Source organism: Homarus americanus, unplaced genomic scaffold (genome assembly GCF_018991925.1).
Source record: "Homarus americanus isolate GMGI-L3 unplaced genomic scaffold, GMGI_Hamer_2.0 scaffold74, whole genome shotgun sequence".
Classification (NCBI taxonomy): domain Eukaryota; kingdom Metazoa; phylum Arthropoda; class Malacostraca; order Decapoda; family Nephropidae; genus Homarus; species Homarus americanus.
Genome location: NW_024716951.1, coordinates 3,871,617 through 3,891,022, shown reverse-complemented (window position 1 = coordinate 3,891,022; position 19,406 = coordinate 3,871,617). Strand labels below are relative to the sequence as shown.

Below are 19,406 nucleotides of genomic sequence, written 5' to 3'. Positions count from 1 at the left end.
AAGCTTTTCTTTCAATGTGGGCCTCTTTTTCGTGTCATTTATCCTCTCTGAAGACTTGGTTGACAGTGAAGAAAAATGTGAGGGCATTTAGTTTAAAATAAAGGTTTGATTCTGAAATCCTGTTTTCTAGTTGAGCCCATAGCCAGGCAGCTTGTTTAACCTTACTCCTCCCTTGTATTGTTGGTTAGTCAGCTAAAACTGAAAGCAAAATGGCAGATTGGCCATGAAATTAAGTTGCTGGTCAGTTGAGTAGCCCAAGTGGTGATGACTAGGTAGCTCTGTTCTAATTGGGCCTCTTTGTTTCTAGTGGACAACGTTTGCTTCTTATATTCCTCTAGTGAGGGAGATTGTTTTATCTGGGAGATATGGGCAGCAGTTGTAAGAGCAGCCCTCAGTTGTCAAAGGGTGCAGTATGATGGCCAACACCCTAATATTGGCTAGCCCAGTAACACATTACCTGGCTATGGGCTCTTTTTATAAAACATGTTTTCAGGATCAGTCACCCATTTTCTAGAATAATCTGGTTGGTTGATTATATATATATATATATATATATATATATATATATATATATATATATATATATATATATATATATATATATATATATATATATATATATATATATATATATATATATATATATATATATATATATATATATATATATATATATATATATATATATATATATATATATATATATATATATATATATATATATATATATATATACAGCTGAGCCTATTATATTTCAGTGTAATGATCTACCAGTGCATCACAAATGAAAAATTATTAAGTATTCAAGCCTGGAAATACCTTTGGAAAGATATCTGTGCATTCGAACCTCCGAAGACCTACAGAGACCTACTGTATCTGTACAGTACACTCAAGCCTGTAAGACTCTACAGAAAACTTTCTATACACTACAGCCTACGAAGACCTACAAGAAGATTTATTTGTTTTAGAGCTTGTTAAGATCTCTGAAAAATTTTCTATGCACTGAAGTATGAGAAGAACTTTCGAATTTCTTTTCTGTACAGTACAGTATTGGAGCTTGTGAAGACCTTCAAAAACATTTCTACACACTCAAGCACATGAAGACCTCCGAATGGCACAAGGGCTTATTGTTTTGCAGGTTTGATACTCATTTTTAGTGAGACAGTAACTTCATTGCTTTAATGAATGTGGACTTTCATTATTGAATACTGTACTGAATCAGTATACTGTAATTAAGAATTGTGTGAATACATGTACATTCTGGTTGGCAGCTTTTAAATGTAATGTAATGCAATGCATTATCATGAACACTGTGATATTATTATTGATAATACAAAACTTGATTTTGCTTCAGCTCATAAGCTTTATGCATTAATTTTTTTATTGAGTTGTGTCAGTATCAGGTTATCAAGTAATTAGATTGTACAGTACAGTATATTGAAGCTATTAGATACTGCAGTAGAAATGTTTTATTTATTTTTCATATATTCATACATATAATGATGTCCTCCTGGTATTACAGTGTAACATACAGTTAGTTTTCTTGTTTGTGTGACTGTAGGGTTTTGAATACTTTTTTACATGGATCAGTAAGTGTTAGCTTGCTAGTATTTAGTTCTTTTGGAAGTGAACTTAAATTGTGAGATTAAAAAAAATACGGAAAGTGAGAGGTTCAGCCTTTTTTTTTTAAGCTTTTCCTTTACTTATGTAGGATAAATGGTCATGAAAATTTATCACACCAAAACTCAGCCAATAAAAGTATCCTCATTGATTATGTACAGTACCTGTGTTTAATATTTTGTTATTTATTAATGGCGCTAGTGACACTGAGGACTCCCTGGCACTTAAATTTAGGCATTGTTGAAGTAACATTATCCCTTCTGGTGTAGAGACCACAGGGGTCATAAGATATTTAAGCATGTGGGTTTATCCTGTAGGAATTTTTAATGTCGTGGTAAACATTTGTTCACCAGACTTTAAAAGTCCTTAACTCATTGAAATTATTACTGTATCTGTATTTACAGGTAGCCCACGGTTTATGATACAGCATTTTGGTTTTACAGTTATACAAAATGTCTTCTTTTTTTTCTCTTTCTTTTAATTAATGTTTTTGGGGATGGAAAACATTTATGAATGTTACATATGATCCAAGCAGTTTGATTGACTATCACATATCACAACATTATTGTTAACGAGCCAGTGGAGTCTTTCAAATCTAGTTCCATGCTTCAACAGAACTCTCCAGCAGTTTCTTGTGTTTTCCAAGTGATTTACCCTTTTACAGATATCAGGAAAGTGACTAGCAGATGAGACCCCACAAAGCCATCACTTTAGATGTTAAGTTGGAGATGATAAGGCACATTGATGAGCCTGGCAAAAAGATGATAGTCATTAGTAGAGTTTTAAAAGTATATTATCTCGGTTAATTATGGCAACCATTAACAAATTACAGTTTTGTATTTCTTTAAATTGTTGGAGATGTATACTGCACAGTACTGCATTTTTAATTAATATTAATGCAAATATTTAAGTTGTTTTTGCAAAGTGTTATCTTAATACATGATGGAGAAGTCACCACCCCCCCCCCCTACATGAGGAACATATCTCGTAATTTATAATGGTATTTCTTAGAGAAATATAATCCAATTTACCATAGGGTTTTCAGAAGCGTAAACCTTTTATAAATCGACGTATACCTGTATTACATTTTGCAGATCTTCTGGTAATATTTTTTATACTGTTTTCATGTTTTAAGAGTACTGTACTGTATTGTACTGTACTGTACTGTACTGTACTGTACTGTACTGTACTGTACTGTACTGTACTGTACTGTACTGTACTGTACTATGCTGTACTATACTATAATATACTATACTATACTATACTATACTATACTATAATCATCATTATCATCATCACTGTTTTGTGGCCAGTTTCCAGGCTTGCATGGCTGGATGCTCTTCCTATTGCCAGGCATTTTTACAGAGTAGGAACTGGCCATTATATGTACGACTTTGAAACTCATTATTGCCTTATTTATTACAATTCATCGTCTTGACAATAAGCACCTTGACTGAAGGGGAGACAATGTGAAACTTTTTGGTTGTTTTTATTTGTTTATATTTTTACTAATAAAACTGCAGAACTTGTCCAATTCTATTCTTTTACATATTTCATATTTTCCAGCATTTGTAATCCATATATGGTCTAATTTAGAATTGGAAACGGAGAATCATGGTTATGACTAGAATAATTACCGTACATTGTAAGTGCAGATGTACTGTATTTGAAATAGCTTGTTTTATGACTGGTATGTTATACTGTAGAGTAGTGTAATGTTGAAATCCTTTACAGATGTATTTTCAAGATTTCAAATGTATCTTTCTTTGTTACCATGTTTTTTATTTTAGAAACGTAAAATTCCTTCTAAGGTACAACCACAAAACTGTTGGTTTCATTCTTGACTGAAGGCCATTGATTTTAATCAAGGGGAAAGAAAAAAAAAGCAATGGCTATGAAGCCCTGAGACCATCACTGAAATTCAAGTTAATATAAGCTACAGAGATTATCGTCTCTGTAGTTGAGAGTACTAGTAAACATATGGGCTTCATCCCAAAACACTGGAAAATAATCTTTTACAGCAGAATCTCAGAATTAAAATTCTGTACACTACCTACAAGTTATGGAAAATAAGAACTTTTGAATAACAGTAAAAAAAATAAAATACTTGCCGGCAACAGATGACCCACTATATTAAAGGTCTTATTGCCCTGGCACTTGATGCAAAATCTTCAGTTGGGTACGGTTTGCTCTCTGGTTCTTTGAACTCGTATTGTATAAAAACACCAGATTCATTTTTTTTAAATATTGTACTGTAATTATGTTTTAAAATACATTGTTACAATTTTATTTATAAAATTTTACAATTTACAGTACTATACAAAAATGTGTTTTTGCTGAACCCTTCACCAAGCATCTCACATAATACTGGGGTCTTTTAGTGGGCCGTAATCTCTCAGACAAGATCTCACAATGTCACTAAGGGGAAATCTGTTAATCCCTCTGGTAATCTAACCGTTGGTTCTCAGAAAATAACTCTTGTAACTCACGTACCTATACGCTCACTATCACGCTACCTAACAGTTTAATGAGGTACCGGGTAAGTTATATTCTAATAAAAGTCTGGGTGGTGGCAGGCTACCGTTGTAAGTATAATAAGTGTTGTGGAAGAATGACATGGTTTTCCCAGACTAATCCATGGTATAGAATATAACTAAGGCAGGATAATAAATTGAGAGAAAGAAAAGATATAAAATCTGGAAAATATTAGAATATATATGACAGAAGAAATAAAGTATCAAAAAGAATATTAACCTAGAAAATATAAGCAAAGAAATATAAGATAGATACTTATAGACCAAAAGACTTAGAAAATAAAATTATTAATATACTGTATAATTAGGTACTCCTGAATGTGCTGCTTAAGGATCTGTTAACCAAAATTTGATATCTTGATTATAACTTGTTCAAATGGCTTTTAGAAAATGTTCAAATGATTTTTAGAATATTTTAATTACTTTTGCAATGCTAATTACTCGCCACTTATGGGTTTTCGAGGTCATTTCTCTGTGCTTGTGTATTATTCTGGATGTACTTAAATAGTTAGGCACATTAAATTTTAGTTCAGAGAGAAAACGTATTTTTGGCCAAAAATCCTTTAAGGCTATAGACTTACAATTTTCGTCATTTCGGCCAAAAAATGGATTTTGTTCAAAATTTCAGTATAGGTACTCCTGAATGTGCTGCTTAAGGATCTGTTAACCAAAATTTGATATCTTGATTATAACTTGTTCAAATGGCTTTTAGAAAATGTTCAAATGATTTTTAGAATATTTTAATTACTTTTGCAATGCTAATTACTCGCCACTTATGGGTTTTCGAGGTCATTTCTTGGTGCTTGTGTATTATTCTGGATGTACTTAAATAGTTAGGCACATTAAATTTTAGTTCAGAGAGAAAACGTATTTTTGGCCAAAAATCCTTTAAGGCTATAGACTTACAATTTTTGTCATTTTCGGCCAAAAAATGGATTTTGTTCAAAATTTCAGTATAGGTACTCCTGAATGTGCTGCTTAAGGATCTGTTAACCAAAATTTGATATCTTGATTATAACTTGTTCAAATGGCTTTTAGAAAATGTTCAAATGATTTTTAGAATATTTTAATTACTTTTGCAATGCTAATTACTCGCCACTTATGGGTTTTCGAGGTCATTTCTTGGTGCTTGTGTATTATTCTGGATGTACTTAAATAGTTAGGCACATTAAATTTTAGTTCAGAGAGAAAACGTATTTTTGGCCAAAAATCCTTTAAGGCTTTAGACTTACAATTTTTGTCATTTTCGGCCAAAAAATGGATTTTGTTCAAAATTTCAGTATAGGTACTCCTGAATGTGCTGCTTAAGGATCTGTTAACCAAAATTTGATATCTTGATTATAACTTGTTCAAATGGCTTTTAGAAAATGTTCAAATGATTTTTAGAATATTTTAATTACTTTTGCAATGCTAATTACTCGCCACTTATGGGTTTTCGAGGTCATTTCTTGGTGCTTGTGTATTATTCTGGATGTACTTAAATAGTTAGGCACATTAAATTTTAGTTCAGAGAGAAAACGTATTTTTGGCCAAAAATCCTTTAAGGCTTTAGACTTACAATTTTTGTCATTTTCGGCCAAAAAATGGATTTTGTTCAAAATTTCAGTATAGGTACTCCTGAATGTGCTGCTTAAGGATCTGTTAACCAAAATTTGATATCTTGATTATAACTTGTTCAAATGGCTTTTAGAAAATGTTCAAATGATTTTTAGAATATTTTAATTTCTTTTGCAATGCTAATTACTCGCCACTTGCGGGTTTTCGAGTCAGTTTTCAAAAAGCCAGTATTATTCTGGATGTACTTAAATAGTTAGGCAATATTTAAATTTTAGTTCAGAGAGAAAACGTATTTCGGGTCAGTAAATCCTTATTAGCTTTTCTTAGATTTGGCATAATTTTTTGCTGGTTTTCAACAAAAAATGGATTTTGTTCAAAATTTCAGTATAGGTACTCCTGAATGTGCTGCTTAAGGATCTGTTAACCAAAATATGATATCTTGATTTTAACTTGTTCAAATGGCTTTTAGAAAATGTTCAAATGATTTTTAGAATATTTTAATTACTTTTGCAATGTTAATTACTCGCCACTTATGGGTTTTCGAGGTCATTTCTTGGTGCTTGTGTATTATTCTGGATGTACTTAAATAGTTAGGCACATTAAATTTTAGTTCAGAGAGAAAACGTATTTTTGGCCAAAAATCCTTTAAGGCTGTAGACTTACAGTTTTTGTCATTTTCGGCCAAAATGGATTTTGTTCAGTACTTCAGTATAGGTACTCCTGAATGTGCTGCTTATGATCTGTTAACCAAAATTTGATATCTTGATTATAACTTGTTCAAATGGCTTTTAGAAAATGTTCAAATTATTTTTAGAATATTTTAATTACTTTTGCAATGCTAATTACTCGCCACTTATGGGTTTTCGAGGTCATTTCTTGGTGCTTGTGTATTATTCTGGATGTGCTTAAATAGTTAGGCACATTGAATTTTAGTTCAGAGAGAAAAAGTATTTTTGGCCAAAATCCTTTAAGGCAATAGACTTACAATTTTTATTATTTTCGGCCAAAAAATGGATTTTGTTCAAAATTTCAGTATAGGTACTCCTGAATGTGCTGCTTAAGGATCTGTTAACCAAAATTTGATATCTTGATTATAACTTGTTCAAATGGCTTTTAGAAAATGTTCAAATGATTTTTAGAATATTTTAATTACTTTTGCAATGCTAATTACTCGCCACTTATGGGTTTTCGAGGTTATTTCTTGGTGCTTGTGTATTATTCTGGATGTACTTAAATAGTTAGGCACATTAAATTTTAGTTCAGAGAGAAAAAGTATTTTTGGCCAAAAATCCTTTAAGGCAATAGACTTACAATTTTTGTCATTTTTGGCCAAAAAATGGATTTTGTTCAAAATTTCAGTATAGGTACTCCTGAATGTGCTGCTTAAGGATCTGTTAACCAAAATTTGATATCTTGATTATAACTTGTCCAAATGGCTTTTAGAAAATGTTCAAATGATTTTTAGAATATTTTAATTACTTTTGCAATGCTAATTACTCGCCACTTATGGGTTTTCGAGGTTATTTCTTGGTGCTTGTGTATTATTCTGCATGTACTTAAATAGTTAGGCACATTAAATTTTAGTTCAGAGAGAAAAAGTATTTTTGGCCAAAAATCCTTTAAGGCAATAGACTTACAATTTTTGTCATTTTCGGCCAAAAAATGGATTTTGTTCAAAATTTCAGTATAGGTATTCCTGAATGTGCTGCTTAAGGATCTGTTAACCAAAATTTGATATCTTGATTATAACTTGTTCAAATGGATTTTAGAAATTGTTCAAATGATTTTTAGAATATTTTAATAACTATTGCAATGCTAATTACTCGCCACTTATGGGTTTTCGAGGTCATTTCTTGGTGCTTGTGTATTATTCTGGATGTACTTAAATAGTTAGGCACATTAAATTTTAGTTTAGAGAGAAACGTATTTTTGGTCAAAAATCCTTTAAGGCTATAGACTTACAATTTTCTTCATTTCGGCCAAAAAATGGATTTTGTTCAAAATTTCAGTATAGGTACTCCTGAATGTGCTGCTTAAGGATCTGTTAAAATTTGATATCTTGATTATAACTTGTTCAAATGGCTTTTAGAAAATGTTCAAATGATTTTTAGCATATTTTGATTACTTCAAAATGCCACTATTTTGCCACTTATGGGTTTTGAGGTCATTTCTTTTGGTGCTGTGTATTATTCTGGATGTACTTAAATAAAGGGCACATTAAATTTTAGTTCAGAGAGAAAACGTATTTTTGGCCAAAAATCCTTTAAGGCTATAGACTTACAATTTTCGTCATTTTCGGCCAAAAAATTGATTTTGTTCAAAATTTCAGTATAGGTACTTCTGAATGTGCTGCTTAAGGATCTGTTAACCAAAATTTGATATCTTGATTATAACTTGTTCAAATGGCTTTTAGAAAATGTTCAAATGATTTTTAGAATATTTTAATTACTTTTGCAATGCTAATTACTCGCCACTTATGGGTTTTCGAGGTCATTTCTTGGTGCTTGTGTATTATTCTGGATGTACTTAAATAGGTATATTTAAATTTAGTTCAGAGAGAAACGTATTTGTAACAAAAACTTTTAAGGCTGTAGATTCTTATAATTTTGTCATTTTCAATGTAAATGGATTTTGTTCAAAATTTCAGTATAGGTACTTCTGAATGTGCTGCTTAAGGATCTGTTAACCAAAATTTGATATCTTGATTATAACTTGTTCAAATGGCCTTTAGAAAATGTTCAAATGATTTTTAGAATATTTTAATTACTTTAGCAATGCTAATTACTCGCCACTTATGGGTTTTCGAGGTCATTTCTTGGTGCTTGTGTATTATTCTGGATGTACTTAAATAGTTAGGCACATTAAATTTTAGTTCAGAGAGAAAACGTATTTCTGGCCAAAAATCCTTTAAGGCTTTAGACTTACAATTTTCGTCATTTTCGGCCAAAAAATGGATTTTGTTCAAAATTTCAGTATAGGTACTCCTGAATGTGCTGCTTAAGGATCTGTTAACCAAAATTTGATATCTTGATTATAACTTGTTCAAATGGCTTTTTAGAAAATGTTCAAATGATTTTTAGAATATTTTAATTACTTTTGCAATGCTAATTACTCGCCACTTATGGGTTTTCTTTTGAGGTCATTTCTTGGTGCTTGTGTATTATTCTGATGTACTTAAATAGTTAGGCGTTACTAAATTTTAGTTCAGAGAGAAAACGTATTTTTGGCCAAAAATCCTTTAAGGCTATAGACTTATAATTTTCGTCATTTCGGCCAAAAAATGGATTTTGTTCAAAATTTCAGTATAGGTACTCCTGAATGTGCTGCTTAAGGATCTGTTAACCAAAATTTGATATCTTGATTATAACTTGTTCAAATGGCTTTTAGAAAATGTTCAAATGATTTTTATAATATTCTAATTATTTTTGCAATGCTAATTACTCGCCACTTTGAGAGAGGGAAGCACAACATTGATTGCCTCCACACACCCTTTTTCTCCCTCTCTTCTCCCACAGATAGTGTGTATATAGACAGTTGTATCCAGTGACCGGCTCATCCACGCCATCGCCGTTGTCTCACATGAGGCATGCACCGCCCGTTCTGCCTCACATGTGCTAAGCAACCCTACAGACAACAAGTCTCCTACACCGCCTGGAGGGAAGGGGGAGTATTGTAGTTGATTTCTCCCCTACAAACGCTGTTTGTCGCTGAGTAGCCGACCCCACCAATTCCCCAGTGTATGCTTCGTGGTCTAGGTCAACCAGCGCCGCCATACATCACGGAGCGGGGGTCAACTACTAAGCCACGCCAACCCCCGCTATTTAAGACCTGACCTCATGGTGACCTGCCTCTTTCTACCTACAGCCGCAGCCAGCAACACCTCCTCCTCCGCCGCAAGGAGCATGGCGACCCACCAGCTGTCCTTCTCTGAACCAACCAGCTCTCTTTACCTCACGCTTGTAACCATGCGGCATTGTACATCCAATACAACATGTATACAGAGAGCACATTGTGAGTTTTCTTTCTCCATCCCATCCTGAATGAGAACCAAACATCAAGTACCCCACACCTGCTTGTCAGCTGCAGCCAGTGAGTGGTGATGGTCGGTGAAGCATGGGGCGAAAATGAGTTAGTCGAGACTTTATATATGAAGGTTGAGAGTGACGTCACGAAGCTTCATTGAATCATTTTGATGCTTCATTGAAGCATTCGAAGCTTCGAACATGAATATACGCTAAAATACCTAAAAACGTCAAATTTATGGCACAATTTCACTTTTTATTAACTTTTAGGATATAATACAGCTAAAATAGTGTCCCATGACGAAAAAACTAAAAACTAAAAACAGAAAAAGGGAAAAGAAGAGAGAAATACTGGGACTCGACCTCGGGCCTCAATGAGTGGCAAGTAAAACGCTTATCCACTGGACTTTTCGGGAAAGTAGATAATCAACTTTTGGGGAAATATTACCTAATTTTCCGAAGTAGATTATCATAGAAAACGGGAAATTTGTATCACAGAAAATGTGATATATCTACTTGCTGGGAAAGTTGGTTATCTACTTTTCCGAAAGTAGATTATCTACTTTTCGGAAAGTAGATTATTGATTTTAGGGAAGTAGATTATCGACTTTGGGGAAATATTACCTAATTTTCCGAAGTAGATTATCATAGAAAACGGGAAATTTGTATCACAGAAAATGGGAAATATCTACTTTCCGGGAAAGTTGGTTATCTACTTTTCCGAAAAGTAGATTATCTACTTTTCGGGAAAGTAGATTATTGATGTTTAGGGGAAGTAGATTATCGACTTTTGGGGAAATATTACCTAATTTTCCGAAGTAGATTATCATAGAAAACAGGAAATTTGTATCACAGAAAATGGGAAATATCTACTTTCCGGGAAAGTTGGTTATCTACTTTTCCGAAAAGTAGATTCTCTACTTTTCGGGAAAGTAGATTATTGATTTTTAGGGGAAGTTGATTATCGATTTTTGGGGAAATATTACCTAATTTTCCGAAGTAGATTATCATAGAAAACGGGAAATTTGTATCACAGAAAATGGGAAATATCTACTTTCCGGGAAAGTTGGTTATCTACTTTTCCGAAAAGTAGATTATCTACTTTTCGGGAAAGTAGATTATCGACTTTTTGGGGAAGTATTTTATCGACTTTTGGGAAATATTACCTAATTTTCCGAAGTAGATTATCATAGAAAACGGGAAATTTATATCATAGAAAATGGGATATATCTACTTTCCGGGAAAGTTGGTTATCTACTTTTCCGAAAAGTAGATTATCTACTTTTCGGGAAAGTAGATTATCGACTTTTTGGGGAAGTAGATTATCGAGTTTTGGGAAATATTACCTAATTTTCCGAAGTAGATTATCATAGAAAACTGGAAATTTGTATCACAGAAAATGGGAAATATCTACTCTCTGGGAAAGTTGGTTATCTACTTATCAAAGAAAACGGGAAATTTATATCATAGAAAATGGGAAATATCTACTTTCCGGGAAAGTTGGTTATCTACTTTTCCGAAAAGTAGATTATCTACTTTTCGGGAAAGTAGATTATTGAATTTTAGGGGAAGTAGATTATCGACTTTTTGGGAAATATTACCTAATTTTCCGAAGTAGATTATCGACTTCCCCTGAAAGTCAATAATCTACTTTCCCGAAAAGTAGATAATCTACTTTTCGGAAAAGTAGATAACCAACTTTCCCGGAAAGTAGATATTTCCCATTTTCTATAATACAAATTTCCCGTTTTCTATGATAATCTACTTCGGAAAATTAGGTAATATTTCCCAAAAAGTCGATAATCTACTTCACCAAAAAGTCAATAAGCTACTTTCCCGAAAAGTAGATAAATAATCTACTTTTCGGGAAAGTAGATAACCAACTTTCCCGGAAAGTAGATATTTCCCATTTTCTATGATGCAAATTTCCCGTTTTTTATGATAATCTACTTCGGAAAATGAGGTAATATTTCCCAAAAAGTCGATATGCTACTTCCCCTAAAAATCAATAATCTACTTTCCCGAAAAGTAGATAATCTACTTTTCGGAAAAGTAGATAACCAACTTTCCCGGAAAGTAGATATTTCCCATTTTCTATGATGCAAATTTCCCGTTTTTTATGATAATCTACTTCGGAAAATGAGGTAATATTTCCCAAAAAGTCGATAATCTACTTCCCCTAAAATTCAATAATCTACTTTCCCGAAAAGTAGATAATCTACTTTTCGGAAAAGTAGATAACCAACTTTCCCGGAAAGTAGATATTTCCCATTTTCTATGATACAAATTTCCCGTTTTTTATGATAATCTACTTCGGAAAATAGGTAATATTTCCCAAAAAGTATAATCTACTTCGGAAATCTACTTTCCCGAAAAGTAGATAATCTACTTTTCGGAAAAGTAGATAACCAACTTTCAAAAGTAGATATTTCCCATTTTCTATGATACAAATTTCCCGTTTTCTATGATAATCTACTTCGGAAAATTAGGTAATATTTCCCAAAAAGTCGATAATCTAATTCACCAAAAAGTCAATAATCTACTTTCCCGAAAAGTAGATAAATAATCTACTTTTCGGGAAAGTAGATAACCAACTTTCCCGGAAAGTAGATATTTCCCATTTTCTATGATACAAATTTCCCGTTTTTTATGATAATCTACTTCGGAAAATGAGGTAATATTTCCCAAAAAGTCGATATGCTACTTCCCCTAAAAATCAATAATCTACTTCCCCTAAAAGTAGATAATCAACTTTCCCGATAACTATTTTCATCCAGTTTCTTGAACTTTAAGAATGACTTTAAGGTGAAATAACTAAGTTTGTCATGGCTCAGTGGTTGAGTCCTGCTTACTCTTCATGGTGGTCCTATACTCCTATTTGTATTTATTTTTGTTATATGTATATTTTTAGCCCTTATCAGCTTACTGTTTTATTGATCTTTATTGGGAATTGATCACATGATCAGTAAAATTACATTATGGATACTAGAGTTGAGCACTTGGAGGCTTTATTAATACATTACACCAGAAAATGAGAAACAATATTTGTAATACAATACCATAATACAATAAAGTACACATTAGGGTATGAACTACAGATACAAGATAATTATATAGTACATAATACAACAGAATTAAGAGGGTGATGCCTCAGTCATCTGGTGGTGGTGGTGGTAATGTAGCCTCAGTCATCTGGTGGTGGTGATGTAGCCTCCTGCCATCTGATGTTGGTGGTGGTAATGTAGCCTCAGTCATCTGGTGGTAGTGTTGGTGGTGCCTCAGTCATCTGGTGGTGGTGGTGGTAATGTAGCCTCAGTCACCTGGTGGTGGTGGTGGTGGTGGTAATGTAGCCTCCTGTCACCAGGTGGTGGTGGTAGTGGTGCCTCAGTCATCTGGTGGTGGTAATGTAGCCTCCTGTCACCTGGTGGTGGTGGTTGTGGTGCCTCCAGTCATCTGGTGGTGGTAGTAGCCTCTTGCCACCTGGTGGTGGTGGTGGTGTTAATGTAGCCACAGTCATCTGGTGGTGGTGGTGGTGGTGGTAATGTAGCCTCCTGTCACCTGGTGGTGGTGATGTAGCCTCAGTCATCTGGTGTTGGTGGTCCCGTAGGATTATCAGGGCCAGGGGCCCCATGGGATTACCAGGGGTGCCACTTCGAACTACAATGGGGCCCCAAAGGGTCCTACCAGCATCCCATGAGACTACGAGAGGCCCTACCAGGGCCATGGGCCACATGGAACTGTCAGGGCATCCCCAGGGTACTATCAGGCGGCCCCCAGGGGCTCTGTTAGGGATAGGGGGCCCATAGGACTACCAGGCCCAGGAATCCATGGAACTACCAGGGGCCCAAGGGAAGCACAAAGGAGCTTCCAGGAGCCTTACCCGGGCCAAATACCCCATGGGACTACCAGGGGGCCTTATTGGACTACAAGGGGCCCTACCAAGGTATGGAGCCCAGGAGACTATGAGGGCCATGGGCCGTTTCAGGGCCATACTGGCTAGCAACAGGCCCTACGTCAGTCAGGGGACTGGTGGGGACACTCAGTGGCCCTTCCAGGGTCAGGGGCTTATCAGAGGGTCCCCAAAGGCCCTGCAAATTCCATGGACCCCATGGGACTACCACAGTCAGAGGTCCCATGGGACTACCAGTGGCCCCTAGGCCTCAGGGGACTACCAGGGGCCCTACCAGGGTCAGGGAGCCCAGAGAACTAACAAGGGGCCCCATGGGACTATTACTTCCAGGGGCCCTATGGGACTACCAGGGAGGCTGCAGGGACCATATCAGGGGACCCAGGAGACTATCAGGAGGCCCCTCAGGAGCCTTGCCAGGACCAGAGGAATCAGGGGTCCCCATGAACCCTAACAGGGCCAAGGGGACTACCAAAGGCCCTGCGAGGGGTCCCGTGGCACTACCAGGGGGCCCCAGGGTACATCTTCTTCCCAAAGGACTAACTCCTAGAATACTACTGGAGACCTAACCTTCGGAAAATTTGTCATAAGATAGAACCTACCTTCTCCTTGGTCATTCAAAATGTAGTTATAGTTAAAGGGTGACTCACTCATTGTTTATTTCCCTGACTACCCTTAGTGTTGGACTCGTACATTAGAAAGGTCTTCTTTCTGTCTGTAACCACATGCCTGAAAGTTTAATGGGAATGGATTAAAGCAAAGGTGTCTGCTCATGCTGCTGTGATGATTGGAAGTTAGGGGTTGATCCCTGAAATGGTGCAACAGAGAAGTCATGTGCGAGGTGAGAACTGCACCTGTTAGTGTGACAGTGAAGACTCCTTATCTTTAGACATCACTTCCCAGACTCTATTTCAGTGAAGGATAGGGGTCTGATGGGATGAGACTAATTCTTGAATTAGCTCCAGTCAAAAAATTTGAGGGTCCTAGGAACCTTGGGTTTCCAACCAGTGCACTCGTCAGGCTATAACCTAGTTGCGCGAGCAAGGTGTTAGGTAATTAAATGAGTGGCTAAATGAACCCAAGCCCTAATAGGCTTCAACCTAATCACTAAGATTGGGGCCCAGTCATAATAGCTCCTACTCCTAGTAGGTCCCAGTCATACTACAGTAGTTAGCTTAACTTGGAGCCTATTAAGAGTGGTGCCCATTAAACTTGTAAACATTCCATCATGTAACTATTGTAACTTGTTTTATAGAATGGTAAACCACAAACAATACTTGGGCAAAAATAATCCAGTTCTTAAACTGTACAGTATATGAATGACAAGAAAATAGAACACTCAGCATCCTATCATGAAGTCTTGCATTTCTATCAGGATAAATGTATAACTTATGGTTAATGCTGCAGTTAATTCAGGTGTATTTGCATTTAGTTCATAGATTACAAAGGATTAAGTGAGCTCTTTTAAATACACACATACACATATTTTGTGTAGTGAAGGCATTTATTACTGTATCATACATTAAAAATTATCATTATATGGGGTACAATAGTGTGGTTTACACATATGGTGGGTAAAGTTCCTTATGCCATAATATACATACAGTGGCATTAGTAAACCTACTGTATGTTAATATGAACTTGAAAATTTTAATAAAAAGCGCTGTGTCTGAAATAACAGCAGTCAAGCCATGCCTCAATGCTTTTACAATTGTAGTACAGTATTAAAAAAGGTAACATGACTTATCTTTGAAGGAGTAAATTCTTAGAAAAGTGAAATTCAAAAATCCACAAAATGTGTCAAGTGATCACTTAGCAGAAGCTGATGTACTACAAGCTGTGAAAGTTATTGACTATAAGACTGTCTCTCCTGTCCCCTTTGTCCAGCAATCTTGGGTATGACTGGAGGCAGACTAAAATGGTCAAGGAAGGTTACAAAAAATACAAACTATAATTAAAGGGACTGGCACAAATTGCATTCATTATTATTATTATTATTATTATTATTATTATTATTATTATTATTATCATTTGGTAGCTGCACTCAAGAAGTTTAGGACTAGTTTGGGAGGAATGAAGTACAAGTGGGTCATTAATTTTTGTTACATTAAACAAAAGAATACTGCATAAAATAGTTCTATTTCCATTACATTATGAAACATTATTTTGGTAAAGCTAAAATGATTATTCATAAAGTAAAGAAAAATTATATGTGATTATGCATAGTATGATATATCAAATACTGGGCATCTCTTATTAATGGCAGCAACAAATTCTTGGGAGTGTTTCTACATGAATAAAACATCACTCACACCAAATATACAGTACAGTATAATTAAGTTGGTAGGGATAGTTATGTAATGATGGGTGGTAATTTGCATGGCTGATGAGGAAGAGAAATTTTTTATGAAAGCTAAGAGCCTCTTTTCAAGGATTAGCATACAGTATAGATACATGAATTAAATAAAAAAAAGGTTTTGTGTTATCAAATGCAGTGTTTTACAGAGCTAAACTCCCAAATTTTAGTAAAATCTTCATCAAGAAAGTGTTATCAACCAGTTTGAAAGCAACAAGAAACTGGATCTACCGGAAGGAACGGATAACCATTTAAATAACACTGTTTTCTTTTCTTGTAAAGGCTGACTGTTAACTAAGGTTATGTTGATATACAGTATTCCTTTCACATTACATGTGATGTATGGGTCTACTGTCCAGGTGATCCATTTGGTAGAACCATATACAATAATATGGCCGTTAGCCGGAATCCCCCAAACCAGGAACTCTCCGATAGCCGGAATTTAAAATTTCTCGGAAAATCGTTCACAAAGCCGGAATTTTCCGGAAAATTCCAGCTTTGGGAGCAATTTTATGAGGGGCACATTTTCCCCAAATTCCGAAAACATTTTCCCGATACCCGGAAAATTCCGAGGATGGGGGATTTTTTTCCGGCTTTGAGAGAGTCGTCTCGTTACCCTGAAATCTCTCATTCCCGGAAGTGTACTGCACCAATTGTTCCGGCTAACTGGGATATCACTATTCAGTATATGTTCGACATGTTTGCCATTATTGTCAATACACTTTTGTAATTATTAACACTGTGCATTCAGGTATCTGCTATAATTTAAAAACCAACTTGAAAACCAAATTTATAAAGTTAATTCTCAAATTAAAGAAGATACAATATATCAGAGCTCAGTGTCATTGGATAATTAGATTACAAAAATGCATCAACAATAATAATGAGCAAGCTGAATGTACAGTCCCCCATAAAACTAAAGTTAGATTTTCCATCGCTACAATTTGAAATGCTAGACAAAATATTTTGATATAATCTTCAGTGCATCATCATAAGTTGCTATGCCTACTCGCCATATCAGCAACAACTAGAGATGGGGGAGGAGGTTGTCCTGTATGGCATACTAGATAATTCAATATACATATACAGTAACAAGAAATCCATTAAGCTATATTAATGTATGTATCATGCTGGGCACAAGTAAGGCATATGTAAACAATAATTGACTGAGGATTATACAATAACACCGAAATATACATTAAATGGAAATGTTTCGGAACATCGTGACTAAGAAGACGTTATACTAATGGAGGTTCAGTCACACAATATACCTACTCGTGTTGTTCACAATATGTCTGATTTATGAAGTGACTTAGCAAATAGAACTTGATATTAGAGTGAATAGCTACAGCAATATACATTATCTAGGTCTACATGGGATCTGCCATGTTACTGATATGTAACAGTAAATTGTATTGGTTTAACACTGAAATAAGGTTTCAAATCGAGGGACTTGCAGGCAACAGGCAATCTATAGAGAGACATTTGTGGTTGTAAGTTTCAGTGTGGCACCAGTTGTTTCATGGCGCCTAACCCATCGTGATACTGTGGGTTAGTTTACTTGTGATGTCTCCCCAATAATTTTTCCCTCCATTTCATGTAAGATCCCGTAGATAACTGGCATGGTGTTGGTATCCATTTACAACATCTAATCCAAATCATGTACTGTAATACTGTGTATATGACTTGAAGCCTCGGAGGATTCACATCATTCGATAACGTACTCATTCATGCTCAAAGATCGCAGATGTAAAACTACCAACCGTTCTGAAACAGGTCAAGTACTATCGCTCGGAAAGCCACAAATCACATTGACCCCATAGCTAACAATACTTTTTGGGAGGACTGTACATCATCATCATCTCTGTCTTATGGCCATTTTTCACTTATGTGGGTTAAACATGATTACCTGAAGGCATCTCCCCAGGTTATTTGGTTTCTGTCGGCCTCTATTGTTATGTTCTTATCTCTAAGGTCATTACTCACAACCTCGCCCTATGTCATTCATGGCATACCTCTGGCTCTCCTTCCCTCTACATTCAAACTCATGCATATCTTTACCTAATTGGTCTCCTCCATTCTCTCCACTTGCTCAAATCTTCTCAGCCTGCCTCTAAATAAAAACTATCCAATTCTAGCAATACTCAGCTGCCCTCTTAGCTCTGAACAGGGTTTTCTATCTCTTAATGTCATTTTACACTTCCTTCTTATCATTCTCATCTCAGCTTGCTCATGTCTATGTATGTCATCCTCTTTAATTACCCATGTTTCCCTGACAAACATCATTATACACACAGGATGCATACATCTTTCCTTTCATGTCAACTGGACCTCCACCAATTCACCATCAATAAACACAACACCTGCCTAAACTTTCAGCCACTTCTGACTTTTGCATCACCTCCAGCAATACTGCATACAGTGTACTATAAATACTGCAAATGTAATGTAATGAAAGATCAGAACCCAAATTTTCAAAGGTTCATATATTAAAATCATCAATTTCACTTGGATAGCTACAGTAGAATCTCGTATTCAATTTTAACATCATTTAGGCCTTCATTTTTTTTGTGGGGGGAGGGGGTGTTCTTTATGGGAGCCAGCGCAGTGCATCCTCACATAAGCAGCTGAAAGTGAATATTTAACATAGAGTTCTTTGAGAGTCGGGGCCCAGAATATAAGTAATGATAGGCATTATGCTATTAAGAAAGATATGTGGATCTAGCTTATGGAATATTATATTTAAAATGTAGAAATCTTTAAAAACAAAGTTCAACCCAGCCTGCAGAAACTGGTAAATGTTCTTCTGCGCATGAAAGATGTAATGTCGCCTGGTACTGTTACCCTTGTGAGCCACTTCTTGCTGCAAAACTGAGATATATCCACAGCTTTACAAAACAGTTGTGTCTATAATAAGGACATACAGTATTTGGTATCATGAATGTTTCACATCAGTAATGAAGATAGTAGAGGTAAAACTTTAATTCCAAAGGAGTAAAATACTGCAGCCTTTCTGCACAATAGTTTTTCTCTGACTGGTTCACACCTTTATTTTATAATGCTAATAACCCCCCCCCCATCTCTCTCTCAATACCTGTACAGTACTGTTCTTTATCCTGTTCACAGTTTAAGTCAAAATATCCATTAACATAAAAGACTGGCAACTTTTTCATATCATGAAGGTATATGGTTTAAGCTACTGGAGACAATGATTTCAACAAGACTTTTACATTAAAACTATTTGATATATATTATAGCACCATCTAAGGAATTTTGCCTGCAGAGAAAGTGAATTAAAAGAGGACATGACTTAGCAGTTTATGAAGTTTAGATACTAAATTCCTAAATAATACAACCTAAATAATGCTTCCACCTTAATGTCTAAGATCAGTCTATTCTCACCTTACTTA

General features: G+C 35.2%; 1 protein-coding gene and 1 long non-coding RNA gene across 3 annotated transcripts in view; one reads left to right on the top strand and one right to left on the bottom strand.

Annotated features, from left to right (window-relative positions):
• LOC121858655 (F-box/WD repeat-containing protein 5-like) overlaps positions 1–9,269 on the top strand; it is a 35,121-nt gene extending 25,852 nt beyond the window's left edge. The window contains exon 16 of one of the 2 annotated variants that reach the window (XM_042355212.1): positions 9,227–9,269. The gene's annotated coding sequence lies outside the window, so the exon portion shown is untranslated. Of the gene's footprint in view, positions 1–758; positions 3,393–9,226 lie in introns of those variants that run through there. The other variant, XM_042355211.1, reaches the window with a different exon arrangement.
• A 3,455-nt stretch (positions 9,270–12,724) lies between these two features.
• On the bottom strand, positions 12,725–13,093 carry LOC121858654. Its single transcript, XR_006087476.1, has 2 exons — positions 13,054–13,093; positions 12,725–12,891 (listed from the first exon to the last, which is right to left on the bottom strand). It is a non-coding gene; the product is annotated as an uncharacterized LOC121858654 (long non-coding RNA).
• Between the last annotated feature and the right edge of the window lie 6,313 nt (positions 13,094–19,406).